Source organism: Teleopsis dalmanni, chromosome 1 (genome assembly GCF_002237135.1).
Source record: "Teleopsis dalmanni isolate 2A chromosome 1, ASM223713v2, whole genome shotgun sequence".
In the NCBI taxonomy this organism is placed as follows: Eukaryota; Metazoa; Arthropoda; class Insecta; order Diptera; family Diopsidae; genus Teleopsis; species Teleopsis dalmanni.
Window position 1 is genome coordinate 117214837 of NC_051846.1, and position 22047 is coordinate 117236883.

The 22047-nt window shown below is 28.2% G+C and overlaps 1 pseudogene; it reads right to left on the reverse strand.

The window, feature by feature from the left end:
* Nucleotides 1–9444: 9444 nt before the first annotated feature.
* Nucleotides 9445–20442, reverse strand: LOC119673455 (annotated as a pseudogene).
* Nucleotides 20443–22047: the final 1605 nt, after the last annotated feature.

The window sequence follows — 22047 nt, forward strand, 5'->3', positions numbered from 1 at the left end:
ACCAACATTTTATAAAATTTCGACGCAAAACATTTTCTAGTAAATTCCCCTCTCGGCACAACAATCCTAGCTACGCCACTGATTGTAAATATATTATTTTGCTGAAGAAGTTTTAGTCAAAATAAACTCTAATATTAATGATATCATTAAGTTTGTACTTCTTCCTTCCTCCTGTGCAGCAAAAGATATTTATTGATTAACATTAAAAATTTCCTAGAATTTTAATTATAAATTTTTAAAATATTTATATTTTTAATTTATTTTTAGTTTTGTATGACAAAACATGACAAAGGAATAAAATTTTTTTTTTCGAAATATAATTTTACGTAAAAAAATTAAACCTGTTGAGATATTCCAGTGTCGCTTACGATCGAGTAGATAGCCTTCGACTCAGCACTGGCAGTGCCAGTTTTGCGTGTTTCTTCATCTTTTGAAGTATCTTTCGAATTTAAATGTTGAAGTTGAAATTGTCTACGAAATGGATTTTTTTCCAAAAATTAATGCGAAATATAACATAGTACGTAAAATGTACACGAATTTCCACTTTAAGGATGTGTTGCGTTTTTTTTCTTGATCTTATAAAATTAATTAAAATTTTAATTTTTTATGATATATGTATAATGAAATGTACTGATGTTAACATTAAACGATATAAACTACAAATAAAATTTAGATTATAATATTAATGTGGGTACTAGACTGCTAAAAATGTTACACAGAAATGCATGTCCATTTAATTAATATATATTGTTTTATGTTTTGTAGATATTGCTATCGTAACGTCAAATACCACTGATACATCATTCATATAGAATTTACACAGATTTATATTGTGAGCAATTCTGTCCTCTTAAGTGAAGCATGCTCTGTTATCTGATAAACCTTTTATGTACTTAAAGAGTTACTACATTCATATCAAATATTGTTTATATATCATCTCTCTGTTAGCTATTTAAATTTGGTTCTATAACGCAATCAAGGCTTTTACAATCTTATAAATTATAGCATGAATATCGAGTATTTCAATGTCACTGTTCGATCCTTGAAGAGGGCACTCTCTCAGACCTTTTTTATTTCGGTATTTCTGCTCAAATTTGGTTTGGACCAGTTGACAAATCAGTATTATTTATCCTCTGGGAGCCAATCGATTTTAATTATTTTTAATTAGATAACAAAAAATAGCAACATTTTTATAAGTATATATAATAGTCACTTTAGTAATATTAATTTAAGAATCGACTTTATATTGGTAGCAGTGTGTTGTGTAAAGATGTGAGAATTAAGTGCAATTTGTTAGTCAATGGGTTTACATCAGTTGTTTTCGCTATTACAGTTTTGAATGTTCTGAGACGGCTTAAAATTATTGTTGTGTAATAGTATACATATGTCAAAAACATCAAAGATTATAAATGCTCTAGTACCGTACTCACTTGAGACAGTCTCGCGTGAAATTTTAAGTTCTCAAAGCTAAAAGTACTATTTTAAGTCAGACGTTTAAAATAGTAATCTTGAAATTTGATGAAGGATTTGAAGACCATACTCTACTTGGTTTACGAAAAATCAATTCAAAGGGGCCTTGTTTACATGCGAAATATATGAATCAATTTGCAGCATATTTAATAAATTCGTATATTTTGTTCATAGTATATACATTAAATTCGGTTGTTATAAAAATTCTTAATATAAGATATTAATTTTTTCTAATTTTTTTTAATAATAATTTAGAGTATGTGAAAAAAAATTTTTTTTCAAGTTTTCTATGGTGTTTTAATATGCGGAGAGTTATACTGTGCAAATTTATTACTTGCTGTCTCACTCATTCTTTAAGGAGACTAACATCCTCTAGAAAGTAAGTTCCTAGTATATTGAATCTAAATTGCTTGCGTTGAATGTTGTTAAAGTAGATGAGAAACACGTTAATCGTCTTTTTTATAGCGCTGGTAACGACGGACAGTGTACAATTTTTGCCAAATCAAATTTTCAAAGTTTTCAAATAAAATATCAAATAGATACTTCAAACAATATTAATTGTTTTTAAATAATTTTTCTTAAAAAATTAATAATAATTAATAATAATGAAATTATTTAATTTCATACTTAAATACTGGTTCACAAATTATAGTGCATTTCGCTGTTAGTGTAGATTGACTCAATATAAGAGTATATATATAAAATAACACTTAAAAAATGTATTTATATATAAAATTTAACCGCAATATCATAAATTCATGTCACATCATTATTTATTTTGTTGCATATTAATTAATGCCAAAATCCGCTCTAAATTTGCTTACAGCACATTTTTTATTTATTTTCCAAAACAAAACAAAACAAAATAAAAAAATTACATAATCTTTAAGCAAACAAAGCGTGATTATTGTATCTTATACGGTGCCAAACATTCGAATGTGGGTGAACTACGAACTACGGGTATCTATCAGATACAAAAGTGACTGATCAGCTTCAAGAAATATGTTTAGTAAGCAAATTACAATTATTTGAAATGGCTAATGTGAAACCTTATCTACTGGCATTTCAAAAAAAAATCATAAACATAATAATAGACATTTTAACTATATTGATTTGAAATATATTTATCGAAGAGTTTAGTTTATGAGTGAGAGAGAGTTGATGACTATCCATAAAAGTTTGTTAATATTACGATAATAATTTTTGATAGAGTGACTTTAATTTCTTTGGTGAATTAATCAATCTATAATCAATGAAGTGTAGGGTGATGGTTCCAAAGTAATGTCTCTGATTATTCTTTACCAGAAAAGTTCCAGAACTTACCCTGTGATCTTGAAGGAAAGCTGATACCTATGTTTAAAATCTATGATGTGAACAACTACCGCCGCTGGCGCTTAGTTTTATCCCAAACTAATACTGTGAAAGTATAATACTGGGAAACTAGTGTAAAAGTTTCTTAGTAATGGGTGTATTGGCTACTGATTTAGTCATGGCAAACTATCAATGGTATTATCGATATATATTTAATCTTTTGGCATTGTCGATGGTTTATTAAACCGATCAAATACAGGTAGTATGTTTGGTAGTAAATTGTAAAAAATAGGTTTAACATCATAATTAGATTAACAGATACATTTTTTTGATCGACTAATTTTTCTATTAAAGAGACATTCAGTTAGATTTTTTGTATACAAAGTGACATAACTGTTGATCATCTATCGATGGTTTCAAAAAATTAATATGTGCTATTGATAGTCAATATAACTGATCTTATTGTCCAGAGTAAGATAGTGAAAGCAATTAAAGCTCATAAAGAGCTCAAATGGATAAATATACTGGATGTAAAGTTAGCAATATTACGATTGCAAAAGTTAAAGTAAATAACAGTTGTGAGTGAGATTCGAATAAATGTGTTTTCTTTAAATATATGGTTTGGACTTTGCGTTTAAGTGCGAAACATATTACTATACGGTAAATTTTGCAGTCGCAGGAAGCATATTAAGGTGATTTTCTATGGCTTGTAGCGCATACCTGGCAGTAGCTGATGGATTTTTTAAGTGTCAATAGGTTGAGAACTTTCCAGACAAATACGATCCTTTACATAACCTCACAAAAAAGCCCAAATGGCATTATCATTCCAAATAACAAAATTTAAACAGTTGCATATTAGCTTTCTGAAAATTTTTTAATGAAATATTAACATATAAACAAATACTCTTTATATAAATAAACACATTATTAACATAAAGTGAATTTAAGACAATCAAATATATATAAACAAAATCTGAAAACAACAGCTGATTTAAAAATTAGTTCAGTCTGTGTGAATACCAGTTTCTATTAAAACAAGTCAAACAAGTTTAAGAATATCATAAAACTTGTGCCAAAAGTGTTACTGTTAATATATAAACTTGTAATCAATGGGAAGTAAATGGTGAATACCTCTATAAAAGCACTACAGGCATTACGACTAGCAGATAAATCATGAAATAACTTAGAGAAACAAACAATTATTAATAGTTTTAAACATATTTATTTATTATTAACAGTAAAGAATGCATATAGTAAATATATAGATCTTAGTGTCATACTAGTGGTTTGCAAGCAGAATGCATTATTGGTTTCTTGCAATCTCGAAAATGTAGCCTTTGTGGAATACACTGATGAAGTTATTGTCACCGAAAAATAAGCTAATGCGTATATCATTACAATCATTTATCAAGATACAGCTACACAGCCATATATTAAGATTACAACTATGATTAGCGTGATGAAAAACCTTTAGTGTATGTACAAACAATCTCAAATGTTGACTATGTTAAGACGACCAAACCATAAAGAATTTCCTTAATTGTTTTTTATTTATACCGCAATTTTACCGCAAAAAACAGTAAATAAATTTTACCTAATATAAAGTAATTTTCCATTTTTTATGTTAATTTATATAAAGATGTTATTTTTATTTACCAATAATAATTTAATAATTAATTTAATGTATATTAATTTATATAAATTAATTATAAAGAGGTTTTTTCGAACAGTAATGAACTACAACAACAAAAATTCATTTTATATTCAAAGGTCTGTGATCCTTCACAAACGACTTCGAAGCCTGAATTGACGGCAAGCAAGTGTATCGAGGGATTTAATTGTCTATTACGAGCTGCTCCAGCCTAGTGCAACGGTTAATTCGGTTATTTACTATTTACCACTCTATCGCTTAAACGAAATATTTAAGAAGAAGCAACCATAATTGGTCCACAGACATTGAGATGTGGTTAACATAACAAAGCCGGGTCTTATATATTTTTGATGACTGATTTGTTTTAATCTATATAAAATTCTCTTAATAGTAAAAAGTTGTCTGATCGTAGAGCCAATGAAACCATAGATGATCTATACTGATTGAATTATAAAGCTATCTCAAAAATGGCAAGAGATCATAAATAATAGTGGCCAGTATTAATTTTATTAAAATTAATGTTTAATAAATGTTTGTGAAAATGAAAAATGTGTGTTCAATGTATCAGAATGTATTAGAAAACAACGCATAATTTTTATTTCACCCAATATAAATACATAAAAAATAATTATATGCAATCCAAAAAAGGCGGCGTATTTTTATTGAAGCAAAAGTCGGAACTGAATTAAAATTTTTTCTAAAAGCTAAAAGTTTAGATTAGAAAAACCTCGAATTCGTTTAATTTCTTTTGCCATTATAATATGAAATTTCGATAATGCAGAACATTATTCCTTTGAATGATTTTTTTCTTCCCTTGAAATTCGATTAAGAGGGGTCCTACTAAAATAAAAACATTAAGATTGTTATTCTTAACTAAAACGTCAGTAATAAATTATGTGATCTATACAAAAATTATTACGTTTGATAACAATATTTATATAAGAATACATATATGCAATATGTATGGAAATCAAGCACAAATAATTACACAAACTAAGTAATATTTCAATTTATCTCTCATCACATTTGATACCAAACTCACGATCGTGTATTTTCATAAAAGTTAACTTTTTTACAGAAAACGTGCACTCTTTTTTGTTTTTCTGCCAAAAAAGGTTAATATTGAAAGCTTAGATTTGTTGTCATATTTTTGATTTTTAAAGAATTTGTCACAAATTATTGAAATGACTGTATTTATAATTAAGTATTTGAAAAATATTTGTTTCAATTCTTTCAATGACATTTATTTATTATATATTTATTTATTTATTTATTTTTTATTATATTTACTTTAAATTATTCACAAGATAGAAACAAACACTGTCACCGCGATTTCATTTTGACAACTAAGAAAGCTTAAGCATTTGTACGAAAGAGAGAGTTGAAGTGCAAACATTTGTAGTGCAAAAGTAACTACAATCTGTTTTGCAGAAACAAGCTTTTTGTTGATGACAGATAAGACCGTACGAGCTTTCATAACAATTCGCACAAGTTAAAGGTTTAAGCCAAAAAGTATGCAATCAATTACAAAAGTCTTTACTACAGTTTTTATTATAATTATATTTAGTTTACATCGATGGTCAGCGTTATATATTTAAATCTAAGCAAGTATACTTATTACTTAAAAAAAAACTGAATTAATAAAACTCCAAACGCAATTTAAGTGTGAAACGCATTGGCTCAGTGTGAGAGTTAGTCTTGAATTCCATAGAGTCTGAGATTTGGGCCTTGTAGTTTAAAAACTAAACACAGACAGTCTAATTGTCTGTAATAATTAGTAAATATTTACAATGACTACTAAAAATGGATATTCGGCAATATCTGAAACAGCTATATGGTTCTCCACTAAATTTTATGGAATTTAAAATACAATTAATTAAATAAGTATAAATAAGTAATAATTATAAATACAAATGGAACAATGTCAGTTGTAGTTCGTTTTACATAAAACAAATTTTTCATACATACTGCGGAAAACAGATAGAAGCTTTACGAAAGAAGGATCCTTAGATTCAGTTTTGCAATGCATATTAAGGGAACCCTTAACCTGAGTTTAGTATAAGTTTTTTTAAAAACTTAACCTTAGACGGTTTTTACAATTGAAGGACTGAAGAATTTTATTCTCATTCTCCACTGACCTACTACTTTAATAGTAATATTTGAATGGAATTCCTAAATAGTTGCAAGACTTCCTTTTAGATATTGCCTAATTCATTCAACTGTATTAGATCAGTCAATCTAGACCAATTAGTTGCTTTAATTTGATAGGATTGTAAACTGGCTATGTCATACTCGTGTTTTGGCAAGTGTTTTTCTTGCTAATACAAACTTAGATATTATGAAAACAACATTAAAGTATATAATGGCTGTTTAACTATTACCAAAAATATAAATACAGATCATGACAAATCATGTCAACGGTTTTTTAAATCAGTTTTTCATTGTTTCATCTAAATTGCTTTATAATATCAATTGCTTTCTTTTGTTTCAATTTAAAATAATACATATCTGAAAGTAACATACTGGATGCTTTTGACCTCAACACTTACGATATATCTAAAAAATTTTTTAAGCCTTTCTAATAAATCAAAAATAAATAAATATTTCGGAAAAAGAGTTACCAAATTTTTTCCTAAGAGATATTTGGCTAATGGGGTAAGAGAATTGCATCTTAAACTAATTTTTGAATGATCAATGCTCAGGCTCAGTAAACAACAGATAACTAAAGTTAATATCATTTAAAACACAATTGATTGAATGTCTCATTTACATGTTAATTGATTAAAATTATTAATATTTAAGCACTAATATTAATTTAAAAATGATAATCTTTTTATTTTATTATATTTGATTTCAATTTATCATTAAATTTAATTTAAAAATTGAAAAGTGAGGATGAATTAGGTGCATTAGATGTACGCTTTGCAGTTAATTTTATTTTTATTTTTTTAAAAATAATACCATTCTCAAAATGATTATAATTCTAAATTAAAAATAATATGTATATGAATACTTTTGTAAAGGGAAATTTTTATATTAGCCCATTTTTTGTCATAATCCATTCTTTTTGTAAATGTGTTTAGACTTAGCAAATTTCAATTAATTCGAATTAAATTTATAACGATTGGTTTTCGGATTAAATTTTAAAACACAAAAATTCAATCTTTGCAATATTTATATTTACTGTGATTTTCATAAAATTTTAAAGTCGAACAATGAAAAAAATTATTAAAAATAATTTTAATAGTAAACATTATTCATAAATTTTTTTTTTTATATATAATCTATTATATGTAAATAATAATATACAAATTTCATCATGTCGTTATGCTAATTAAGATTATCATGGTCCATTGTGTACGATAAATATTTTTATAACTTATGGATATTGTACAATTACTTAATAATAACTTAATTTCTAAAAGGGAGGTCTAATACATTTAACTTTTTAAGCATTCTGATCTCATCAGTCTCGTCTAATAAAGTCTTTCAAGATATTTTGATGCAAAATTTTTTATTACCTCCTTCATATAGGAGACTTTGAGATCTCTATGAATGCAGTGGTTTGTTACATACCATGGAGAATTTACAATTAATCTAAGTGTTTTAGACTGGAATCATTTCAAGACGTATTTCAAGCTTAGAGTTACTTGCAGTATTATATGGTGGAACGTTGGGCCAGCGCACTGTCCAACAAGTGGCCCCACTGAAGTGAAGGATTAATCGAAGTAGACCACGAAAATACTTGGGTCCTTTTTCGTCTTTCGATTGTCGGATGTTGTTATTGAGTTAAAGCTGGGGTGGCTTCCGTTCGCATAACTACATCATTTGTTAATGCAAGCAGCTCATTTAGCTTGAGGTTTCCTGCCAAGTCATCACCAACCCAATGGTGTCCCAAGACAGTCTTCCTCTTACTTGCCAGTGCTGGGCATTGGCACAATATATGCACCGCTGTTTCCTTTTCTTCTAGACATAGTCTGCAAGTGTCTTTCTCAGCAAGAGTTATCTTTTTCAGGTGATACTTGAAGTTGCCATGTCCAGTAATTAGCGAGGTCAGCCAGCACTTTCATCGCTTCCCTGGCCCACGGTTTCGGCAACATGAGTTTGTCTGTCTATAAGGGCTCAACTCTCTCCATCTATTAAGATGAAGTGAGGTTATCCACTTATAGACAGTTACTTGCACTAACCCATTGCTACATCCTATATGTCCAGATTGGCGCAATAATCGTTTTATATAAAAGTAGTTTATTGCGTTGTTTTCTTTTAGTTTGAATGTGTTCCTTGAACGTTAATCGTTTATCGAGATGAATACCTAAGTACTTAACTGTACCAGTTGATGGTATAACGTTTCCACCAAGACTAACAGGCAAGCAGTTATCTCTTCTCAAAGTTAATGTGGTGTCAGCAGATTTTTCTGTGTTGACCTTCTGTGTTGATCTTTCAGCGTTTCAGCCATATCTCTAGTGAGTTTAGCTCCTTTTGAACTAGACCCGATGTAGTTACAAGCGATTCTGATGGAGACATTATCGCAGTAATTCATAAAATTAAAAAAAATATATATATCTATTGTGAAGTATCTGCTTTTTGGCCAAGCATAACTTTTCAACACCCTACATACAACGAATTTGTTCATTACAACTTTTTAATATATTTTCCTCTTGAAATAAAATGCATATTAAAATGTTTAATAGTTAAATTCTTTTTATTTATCACATGTATAAAAAATATAAAAAACAAAAATTTATGAAAAATATGTGTGAATAAACAAATTATTTACAAATATAAAATACAAAAAAAATAATGCAAAATGAATCACAAGCCGAACTTTTCTTTTCGTTTGGGACGAAAAACAAAAATACTTATGTTAAAATAAAAATGAAAAAAAAAAACAAAACAAAATTAATAACAAAATATTATACAATTTAAGTTTAAGTTCAATTTCAACAACACAAAAAATAAAAAAAAAACAAAAAATAATAACAAAAAAATAAACAATAACAAAAAAGCAGCGTTCAATAATCAAGATCATCATCACTCAATGGCCTCAATTATTTCGTATTCATCGTCCAATGAATGGTCATAATCGATGTTGTACTTATTTTTGATTTTGCTCTTGTAATCTTTTAATTCGTCATTGTCTAAGTTATTGGCATTTGTTGTTGTTGGTGTGGATTTATATCGGCTGTTGTTGCCATTGTTCTTAGGCTGCTTATTGTTGCTATAATTATAGTATTTATTGCTATTATTATTATTACTGCTATATTGACTTATGCTATAACGATAATTAGTATTTCGATTATATTCATTATTACTATTATTGCCGTTGTTGTTGCTGTTGTTGTTGTTGTTATTATTGTTGCTATTGGAATTTGAATATTTTACATTGCCTCTAAAACTATTTTTGGTTCCATTACGAGTTAAGGTTGTGAATTGTTGTTGCTGTTGTTGTAGGTGTTGTTGCTGTAGGTGTTGTTGTTGGTGTTGTTGGTATTGATTATAGGTGCGTGGAGTTGTCTTTATATATTGAGACTTAAATTGATTTTCTACACTCATTTTATTCCCTCTTGAATTTGAATTAAAGTTTTGTTGTTGGTAAAAATCATCGCCTTGTTTTTGTAATTTTTCATTTTGTTCTAATTGTTGTATATGTTGTTGCTGTTGTTGATAATTTTGTTTTTGTCTCATATTTGCAAAAGATTCGGTGCGCTGATTTTTATCATTGGCCTTATATCAAATATCCCCTTGTTGTCCCTGATTTTGTTCGGTTGGTCTATATAATTCTTCATTGTTATCATATAATTGCTCTGAAGCGGGACAATTGACATTTGACCACCAATCACAAACACGCACCGCTTGATTAAATACTGTACCATTGGGACAGAGGAACGAGTATTGATGACCGGAGTGTAGGCACCAATGCCAAACCTATAAGCAGATTTTTATGAATTTAGTACTTAAAGAAATGTGATAACATATTTGATTAATGTTTTTAGATATTGAGTTTGATGATTTGATTTAATAAGAAACTATTTTCTTAATGGAAACTATATTTTTTATAGAATTTTTTAGATATTATTTTAGTTCTTACATCTTTAGGAAAAAAAAACAAAAACGAAGAGTATCAAAGAGGTATTAATGGAATACTTAATGGTGCTAAACAAACTGGGTTAGTTTTTGTTAGTAGTAAACTACTTACTTGGCAGCGGGTTTCAGTATCAGCGTAGTAACCTGGCATTCGTCCTTGGCATTTGAATGATAGATCTTTTGGTACAGAATCATATGTTGGGTAATCGACACCAGCTTCATATCCATCAATTTGCTGAAAAGAAATATTAAAACATATTATTATACTGTAAAGTAATATTCATCAAGCATATAATCAAAAATATTTTTTATGTAATGAAATTAATTTAAATTTTACAGATAAAATAAAACTATGTAACACTCTTTATTCGATTTTATTAATTTAATAAATGAACATGTAGTTATTACTGCATGGAGTTCTCTCTCTTTCAAGAGTAGATTTACATTTCGAAGATATGTTATATGTGGTCTTAGCATGTAGAATAGTAGCTTATAATAGCGGGTGGAGTGGCGACGTTGTACACTAACACTCACTTGAGCTTTAACAATGGCCCATTGCGATATTGAATAGCATTGCTCATAAACAGACCAAAAGAACCCTAAACGGATAACAGTGGTCAGCGTACAAACCAAGCTTGAGAAATAGCCGTAAAAATGAAAACCAAAACCATTTGAGTACTTCCTAAAGTACTTTGTTTCCTTTTCTTAACAGTTAAAGCTGCACTATTCTAAGTACGTAGGTCTTTACGTTTTACCAGTATGTTTTATTATGTTTCAGAATTTCTTATCGAAATAAATGATTTTTTAGTTCCCATCAAAACTGACAAAAATGTTTGAAAATTACAATGGAAAAATTCACAATTAGAAAGCATACTTGTTTAATTAAAAACTTCGATGGAAACTTTCGACGCACCTATAAATTCAACGAAAAATTGTTCTTGCCAATAGATGTTGATTAAGTAAGCAATTGAGTCCTCATGCAAAAGTGTTAGAAGTATTCGAACGAAACATTTTCCGGAAGAACAATCGTTTATCACGCGTTGATAACGAGTATCAAATAGATAGAACGATGAATTATATGACATTAACATAGTTAAGTTTAATCTACAAAATAAGCAATAAATATTTCTTTACATTATTTAATAAACAAAACTACTTGAAGAAGGAAGTGAGGAGCAGATTAGTCTTATAAATATTAACTGAACAATATAGTAAACTACATATAGTAAACTGAACTAACTACATGAAGAATGTTTTATGTGGTTTTATGAGAGAGTTCAAATTCTTAAGAACGACGTCTGTTTGACAGTTCTCGGCTTCCATTCACACCTTGGTTTAGGTTTCGTGAATAAGCACAGTTATTGCATTTGATGAGAAGTAAATGAAGTAGCAAAACTCCAAATGCTGCTCATGAAATACATTAAAAAAAGTGGTAAAAATTTTTTGGATATAGTAAAATGGAAAATGCCATGGAAAAAACTATTAAAATTTTAATTGCTAATTTTTGTTTATTTTCTGGAATATTTACTACACAGTTTGAAGATGTAACAGTAACATTTAGTCATTATTTATGCCAAGAAATAATTTTTCAATTGGACACAGACTATAATTTTTTTAATTATTTCTTTGCTTGGTATGTGACTACAATATATTTTTATTTAGCATTTTATCACTTTTAGCACTTTTAGAGATTTTAACATTTTGACATCATGGGCATGGCACAAAATATCTATGACCTTAGGTATATCACTCATAACGAAAATTATTATGGTGTTAAAAATATGTTATGTGAAACATGTTGATGTGATGATGTATATGTAATTAATTATTATTTTAAATTTAATAAAGAAAATTAAAGTGACGACCTTCAAAATAAATTAATAAGTAAAAATGACTATAAAACATAAATAATTATATTGCAAAACATAAAATTGCTCAAGCAGTTAGAATGATTCTTATTTTATATTTAATGACAAAATTGTTTATGACTAACTAATTTAAAATTCAAATTTAGCGTAAACACAAAAGAGCATAAATAAATAATATATTTTTTCTTCGTTATCAGAGTTGCATTCGCTACACTTTAATGCCACAGAAGCTGTCAATCTCATGCGTACGAAACCATGAAACAATGTCATTAAAAATAATGGAATTAGTGTTAGAACTTTATGTGCAAACTTAAAAAACACAGAAGCACAGTAGCACAGCAGCACGGAAGCAGAGAAGCACAGAAGCGCAAAAGTACCACAGCGTCAGAGCTTAATATGGCTGCGCTTCTGTGATTATTTTTAACTTAAACTGTTATACAAACTTCCAGATTTGGTGTGTTTGTGTGTGTATGTGTGTTTTTTTCTGCGATTGTACGTGCTGCAGAAATTTACATATTTGCTTTTCGACAAAATTTTGTAATAAAACCAAATTTTGCGCCAATGATCGTGTTTGTATGAGTTTAAAATGACTTAATGCGTTCATTAAAAAACACAAAGACACAAAAACACAAAAAAAAAAGCTCAAAACGAAGCACAAAAATTATGCACAAAATTTTACACAATTGCTGCATCGTGTTGCATATTGTTTATTGGTGGTATACTATTGATGTTGTTGTTGCTGTTGTTGTTGGTATTTTTGTAGTATTATCTAGCATGTTGTTGATGATTCTTTGTTTTCGCTGTTGTGTTCGTTGTTGTTGTTGTTGTTGTCGTTATTGTCGGTGATATGTGAGGTTTTTGCAATAATGTAGCCATATGGACCTCAATTCTTTCGTTACGCTTAAATGAACTAAAAATGCATAGATGAACAAAAACAAAAACAGACACTAACACTAACCAAAAAATTTGAAAAAAAAAATTTATCCCAAATAGGCCCTTTCAAAACAATGCAATAGACGTTGCATGCTGCATTTTTAATAATTTTTACAGCATATAAATTGCAATAAAGCACTTTTATGTTGCCACTTCACTTCACTTCTTCTTTTTTTTTTGGTTTTTAGCACATCAATTTTTGATAAATTCGTTGTAATTTTTTGTAGTATTTGTTATTTAATTGTTCGTATTTTTTTTTCATAAATTTTAAATTCAAAAATAAATGTGAGTAATTATGTAGTTGTAGAAAAATTGGTTAAAATATGATGTTTAATATATAATAAATAGATCTCATAAATTTATTTAAATAACATGTCAATCATTGAGGTGATATATGGCTGTAGAGCAAAAGGTTAGTTCACAAGCAAAGTACAGTGAAAACTCATATAGTATATTGTACCTAGAGTTTATACATATTATAAGTGTTTTAATTCTAATATTTAATTGTGGTTATTAAATATTAATATTAAAATTAAAAAAAATTATACAAAATGAAAGTAAAATAGTTCGCTTTGACTTTACTAAAACTAATAACACAGAACTTTACACTTTACGGGATCTAATACTGGATTCACACGAGAGTTTTGTTTGTAATTTTAGATGTCAGTTGTTGTTGCTTGCAATGCAAAATGAATATTTTTTACAATATACAGTATAAAGTAAATAAAGTATATAAACTATTTAGATCCTAAACAGTTTTTTGAACAAAGGATAAAATACGAGTACCAATAAATTATCTGTTACTTTTTTTAAATGTTATATTTTATATTCTTTTCGAATGAATAAAATGAATAATGAAGATTTCATACTGCCAATCTGAACATCATTAATTTTAAATAAGATATCGGCAATATGGATAAAAGAAATTACTAACACCAGCAGAAAACTTAGAAGGAGTTCGAATGTTTATCAGAAAAATAGCTCAGACTCGGCAGAAATAGAAACATTTCATTCTTACTAACGTACTACGTCATAAGTTAGAATATGAGAAAAATAATAAGGTCAATAATCAGAGAGTGATTTACAAAGTTTATTGATAAGCTAATAAGATAATTTATTTGAGAGCAGCTTTAATTTCTTACGACTCTGCTGAGATATTCAATACTGAAGATGCCCTAAAGAATACCATGAATACAAAAGAAGGTGTTTATTTATCATAAAATGGTTGTTCTGAGAAGCCCAAAAATAGTAACTCAAATAAGCATGGCTCTATAATAAAAATGAACACTATTTAAATAGTTATGTTAACTTCGTATATGTTAAATAAATTGGTAGCAGACTTTACTCTTTTATGCGATGGGTATAATTATAAGCTTACTTTCCTATGTCCTTGGGGGACATGTCCTTTCTCATCTTTACAAACAATATTCTAACTTAAACTAGTTTAAGACTTTATAGCCATGTTTTCTTGCCTATTTTTTTGAAATTATATTGGCGACTTTTGCAATTTGGTTCCCAGAAAAAAAACGTAATATTACTTTTAAATAATATTGTGTAGAAAGATCTCATTGTGATAAATATAATAAATTAAATCAATTAATAAATTAAAATATTAAAAAAACTGAACTAAAATAGTGAAAAAGTATGTGATAACTCACCTAATAACCCATATTGAGTAGTACATTTTTTGAGTATATACGACACACTTATACAATTTTCACTTAACATTTAGTTAATCCGTTCGTTAATTTCTCTACGACACTCTTTAATCCTAACCACTTACATTAAAGGCTTTACAATATTTTTGGACATAACATAAACTTTCAAGCATAGACATATACACCTCTCCTTTCTGTTCCTAATTACTAAAATGGAATATCGTCATTTATAGATTGCTTACTAAAGTACTTATGCAATTTATTTTAAAATGTTGCTTTACCTAAGTTGACACATACCACTTACTTGAGATGCTGGTTTATTTTTTGTTATAAATTCAGTTTTATATATCAATTCATTTACAGAGCTTGTCATTTTTGACGTTAACAGACAACTTTTAATTGTTTAATTGTGTTTTCTTTCTTTAATAGGGACATTAAAATGAATGATTTAATTGTAAATCATAAATGTGAATTTTTAAATTCTATTTTCTAGTACGTAATACGTGAGAAACTCAATTAACGAAAATACTTTTCTGATTCCATATTTCTTTCAATTTTGTAGAAATGCTCGAATTTGTCATAATAATTTAAATACATAGAATAATGCTTATATTTCATAGATTTCCTTATCGAAGATATTATAAAATCAGTTAAGAAAAAGTGAAACTATTTACTTGAATTTGAAACTGTATTTCATTGCAGCATAAAAATATTTGCAAATAAGTAAGTTGATTTGGTTTTAAGATCATTTCTAATCAATGTGTGATGTTGCATATTTGAGGTTTTTAACTCAAATTGTATTGGTTTAAATACACAAACAACTTTAATTGTTTGTTAATCGTAATATATAATAACATTGTCTTAATCAACTTGTCTAAATCTCCAGCTTCCTTCCATATGTAGTGCTTTTGTTGGGTGTTCCAAAGACAATTTTTAGTTAAAGAAATTAAATAAATTTAAATAAATTACAGCAATATAAATTTTAATTTGTTTTAAAAAATACTTATTTTTTTTGTAAACAATTTTTTCAATAACAATTGTCAATCTATTTGAAAATATTAAAATTTAATTCATAAAGTATAACCTTTGGAAACTATTATCTCTTTTAGAAAATTAAATTCAAACTTTAATTATTAGTAGCAAATCGGATGAAAATTAATTATTTTTAATAGTTAAAAAAATTATACACAAATAATTAACAATCAATTAGTAAAATAAATAATATTTATGCAATATTTCCTGGAACTAATAAAAGTCAATAAAAACTTTTGCCTTGTGCCCTTTTTATACACAGAAGTGTTTTTATCCTCAGCAAATTGGTTTTGCAAACAAAAAAAATATATACGACGAGTTGCCACTGTTCGTTTCGTATTCACCTCATCTGTTCTACAAACCGACTAACACCTTTTTCCGCTTTAATGGCGTCTCTTCTTCTTCTTTTGTGCAATTGATGCTAATTTCCCAAATCGTTGTGGTATTTGTTTCTGATGTTGTTGTTGTTGCGGCAGCGTTTGTTGTTGTTATGTTGCTGCAGTGTAGCATCAACAATTGTTGAAAATTGCATCAAGGCTAATTGAAAGAAGATTGTGACACCTTTATGGCGGCGGTGAATGTGGCATAAAGAGGCAGGAAAGCGCTTGTTGAAGCTGAAAATTAAGTTCCACACAAGTATTTCAAAATCGCATGCAATTTTTTTCACTAGAGTTGTTGTTGCTGTTGTGTTTTTTTTGTTCATTTTTTTTATTATTATTTGTGCATTGTTTTTATTATTTTTATTTGTGCATCACCGTTGTTGTTGTTGTTGTTGCTGTTCTTATTGTTGCTCTTTCGTTGCAACTTCGCGTGGGAGTATTTTTGAGATGATCTCCATCAAAATTCGCGCAACAAATGAATGTGTAATCACATTACTTTTATTGAATCATCACAAGATGACAGTTATGGTTTAATTGTTTCATATCGAGATTGGAAAATAATATATATCATGAAAAATAAATAGTTTATATGAAAATGTTGAAAAATAAACGAAATTTATTTATCATAAATTATTTAGTATTAAGTAAGAAGAGTGAAATCATTTAAAATTAAATCATTTATTAAGGCGGAAATATCGAACAGGAGTGAGCTACAATAACAAAAAATATTTTTATATTATTTTAATTAATTAAATTTTTAGCTAACCATACAGTTGTTTCGAGTATTGCGAAATAACCATCATCTGTGGTCTTTGAAACATTTCTAGAAAAATGTGCGAACATAAAAGTCAAGTACGGCTTTGGGTCAGTTGGTTAAGAAGCGCTGACTCTAAGCTTCAAATTTGGCACGAGTTCGATTTCTGGCATTTGCAGTTTCAAAAAATTATTTACGAATAACTAAATAAAAGAAATATTTCAAAGACCACTGATGGTGGGTATTTGGCAATACTCAAAACAGCTGTATGGTCAGCCAGAAATCCAATTAATAATGTCATATTGACATTGAAATCAAATTTTATTATTTACTAAGGCAATTAAGCAATACATTCAAACTATCAGGCTAAAAAGAAATGACCCAACTTAATTAAATTGATATTAATTACGTTGTAAACCCTTCACTTCCATTTACGCACGCAATCGAAGCTCAATTTTGGTACACATCGATTGTGATTAAAAGGTGACGAGGTATTTTAATTTTTTTAAAAAATTTGTAAACTTAAATGTATTTGGCATCATCTTCAACGTTAGTCTATCTTTGATATAATTAACCCTTATGCCCTTATTAGCACTGTTATTATGTTGGTGTCTATTTTTGATTTTAAAAAATATTTTAGTATAAAAGGTATTAATATTTTTTTTTTTTTCATTTTTAATTATGATTAAATTTAATTATTATTTGACGGATTAGATGTCTTTTTAAGTTGATCTTAAATTCGCACTGGTTTATCTTCACTCTTGGTATATAAAGTACAATAAGCAAAAGTCGAACTTCCAATAAGATCATCAAATGAATTAATATATAAAAACTTTCTAGGTAAACTGAGCAATATTTTCTAAGAAACATTTATATTTTCATTTATATTAAAGAAATTATTTTAATTGTTAAAATTTTGAAACCTAAAAACATTTTTGTAGGAATTGTTTGGAATACCACTTTAAGCTAAAGTAGTTCAATATTTGTAGAATAGTAGCCAAGAAATATTTTATTTAAATTATAATACCAATACGATACTAATACTAATAGTATTAAATTATGTAAAGACATAATCTTAGTTATACATTATTGTTTCAGTTTCTTTCTATCTCATTTCTTTCTAGTCCCATATATAGAATATGAGTGCATGTCATGTTGCCACCAGCAGAATATCCAAACTAATCCTAACAAAACATTTTTATATTCGATATATACATATTTAATGAATACCAAGAGTATATATTAAAGCTGCTTTCGCTAAATCGTTCAGATTTATGGAACTAGATATGTAGTCAAGCGAATTCGATTACTGCAAGTTAAATACTCTTTTGAAACCGGTATATGATCAGTAAACATTTTGTTTTACAATTAAACAATGCTTTAATGCAAAAAATTATTAAAAAAAGATTACCGCATAAATAACATTTTCGTTTTGAATGGCAAAAAATCAAAAACAATTTTGGCTTAGCAGATATCCGTCCGCTTTTTCACTGTTTTTTAAAGAAAAACAAGGTTTCGCAAGAAACCTTACGGTATAAAAATAAAACAAAGGTTGTTTAACAGATCTTTTGTTTTTCCTGATGAACAGTCTGACATACTGTCGCAAAAAACTTCCCTAAAAAGTACTTCTTCTTGTTTCTTCTAGATGCCAAAGATGGGCAATTGCCTCAATTGTTTCTTTACCTGCAAGTTTCTAAAAAAGCGCGTCAGTTCCCAATGTGTACCCTAACTGAAGCTGTACGCTTCATGATGTTGCCCATCTTTTTTCTTATTGCAATACTAACTTCAATTTAGTCGATCTTCAGACCTACTCTACTGAAGTGGCTAGGTTTCCTCATCTTGATCTTGATTGATTTCACTTTTAATCTTATTCATCTTTAACCTATTTTTACTCCTAAATAACCCACTCTTCAGGCTACAACAGCAACAGCTAACTATACTAAACTTTTAATATTAAAATTGAGAAGTCATTTTCTTCAAGTTGATCGGACTTACTGATCAACATGCAATACTATCATAATTATAAAGTTTAAAAGCATTTAAAATTTTGATACTTCTCAGTCTTATTAAAGAGAGTTCTTATTTGAGTTGACAAAATTTATAAAGCAAAGTCATAACGAGGACACCAAGTAATTAGTTGTTTTCTATTATGGATACACTTGGACTTAACGACTTTTATATAAGTTTTGTATAAAAATTGCATATGTTGCTGCATACTTGTCAAATTAAGTAAAATAATCTTAATATAGCAAAATACTATGTTTAGAGGAAGACTTATCCAGTCTCATTAGCATATTTTTATATATATTTTGTATAAATTTTGTATGAAAAGTGGCTCTTATTACTGCATATTTGACGAATTTTAATTTATTTAATTAAATAGTATATGGGTACTATACATAGCATGCAATATTTTTTTTTATATATTTATGGACGTTTTATTTTTAATACCAGAACATAACAGTTCACAGCGAATATAAGAAATTTATATGTATTTTGTGAATACCATAATAAATGTTCAAATGTTTCTTTTGCTTTCCTACATATAGTACAGATATAACCAAACTCATATATACGAATGTTCAATCTGCAGAATTCATTAAGTATAGCAAACATAAAAAAATTATTGCACCATATTAATCCTCAAAACTTATTCAATTGTGGTATAAGTCAATAAGACCAAACATTACTTGTAGAATAGCTTCCCTATAATGCTACACAGACTATTCATTTTAAAAGTATTTTATAACTAATATTGCTAGTACTAATAGCATATTACTAAGGAAAAGGGCATAATTTTTGCACTGAAATTAGAAAATATGATATTCATGATATTTGGACATTTCTTAACTACTTTACAATTAATGATGATTTGATATCTAATCTAAATAACAAATAGTTTTTAATAAGCCACAATCCTAGATATCTGTGACTTAATTGTATTTTAATTGGCAGTTAATTTTATTGACAACTATTTTTTTACGAGTTGGATTTCAATAAAAATTACATTTAAGTGCAGTTGCACATAAAAAACTTACATTGAAATACATATATGCATAATATCTATTTGCTCTCATGCTATTGATTATTAAATAAATTAATGTAATGCGCCCGGCTGCAGGCAATAAACTCACCCCATTGACACAGATAACTGCCAAAATTAATCCAAAGACAATGGCAGCGGCAATCTTGTGCAGCTGCAAATGAAGATGCATTCGCTCCATTTGACGATGATGTCTTGGCTGTGTTTGTTGTATTTGTACTTTTCTGGTTGTTTTTACAGCCATTGTTGATATGGATTTTGTGTCGTCTTTGGTGCAACGGTACGTATAAGTAATTTAAATGCGATTTACTATCTAAAAACAAAAACAAATGAATGAGTTTTACACAACACAAGCTAAATAAAAAAAGATCCAAAAAATCCAAATAATCAAAATAATGAAATTAAAATTTAGAAAGGAACTCTGAATCTGAATCTGAATCCGAAAACCGAAAGTACGTTAAAATCAGAGTCAATTTGAAAACATAGTCGTAATATATTTCAGACACGAAAACAAGACGTCGAGTTGGTACTCAAGTCAACGCGATGGCGATGGCAATGATGATGATGATGATGTTGCTACAAAAGACTTATGATGTTCTCACGGTTTTAGATTTTGTTGCCATAAATTTTTTTTATTGACTTTTTGGCAACATAAAATATTGTTTTGTATACAAATGCACTTAAAAATGTATTAATGCACTTTTTAATGTTACAATAAAGCCAAAATGCAATTGCTTAATTCATTTTTGCTGTCAATATTTTAACGCAATTTTTTTTTTGTTTTACTGCGATAAATGTTTTTTTTTGTTTATTTTATTTAATTTTATTATTTATTACGCACTTCTTTCTATTACACCTTTTTGCTTAAGATTCTGTGGCTTTTTATTTACGAACGAACGCGCGCGCTTTTCAAACACGTGTGCCTTTGCGCCTGGTTTCAATGCAAAAGTTAAAAAAATCAGCACACATTTCGGTTTTATACCAAAGCCGAAACGCTAAACGCAAAAATGAAAATCATCAACTCCAAGAGTACCAAATACACCAACAACAAAAGCATCAAACACAAAAGCACCAACAACACATCGTCGACATCATCGTCTTCGTCACAACACATCGTTGGTATAGTCAGCGGCTACGTCATCAACTTTGTTATCAGATCTGGTAGCAAAGCAAAGGTAGCAACAACAACAACAACAACAACAACAACAACAACACCAATGACAGAGAGAGAGAATAATCAAAACAAATGTGCTGCGCTTTTGTTGTTGTTTCGTTTAGTTCGTCGCGAACGCAGCCACCAAAAGCCGCAAAATCTGAAGGAGGCACAATTGGTACAATTCGGTAAATGCGCTTAGTATGAAGTCTGCTTCAAGCAAGGCATGTGCTAATTGAGCTCTTTCACATTAAAACTTAAGTATTTTACATTTATTGAAAATCACTTAAGGCCTTCGGAACTAAAAATATCAAAAGACTTAGACAACAAACTTTTGAGTAGTGTGAGGTGAACAATAGCAGGAGTTGGTAAATACTAAATTGTGAGAAGCAGATAAGGATTTTTATTAATTTTTTCTTGAATTATAATTTATTGTTTTGTTTTTTATTGATAATTCTGAATAAAATTCTGAATATTTAGAAATTATTTTTATAATTTATATATAAATTCAATATGCAAAAAATGTTATATAAATGTATATAATTATAATAATTAAAGGTTAATTTTTAAATCTAATATGACGTGTCTTATGACGAAAAGAAACTATTTTTAAGTAAAAAGGACTCCAACAGTTATGAAGCCACAACAATTGTTTCGTAACAGCGTTGTATGGTCAGTTTAATTTCAATAAATTAATTAAAATTTTTGTT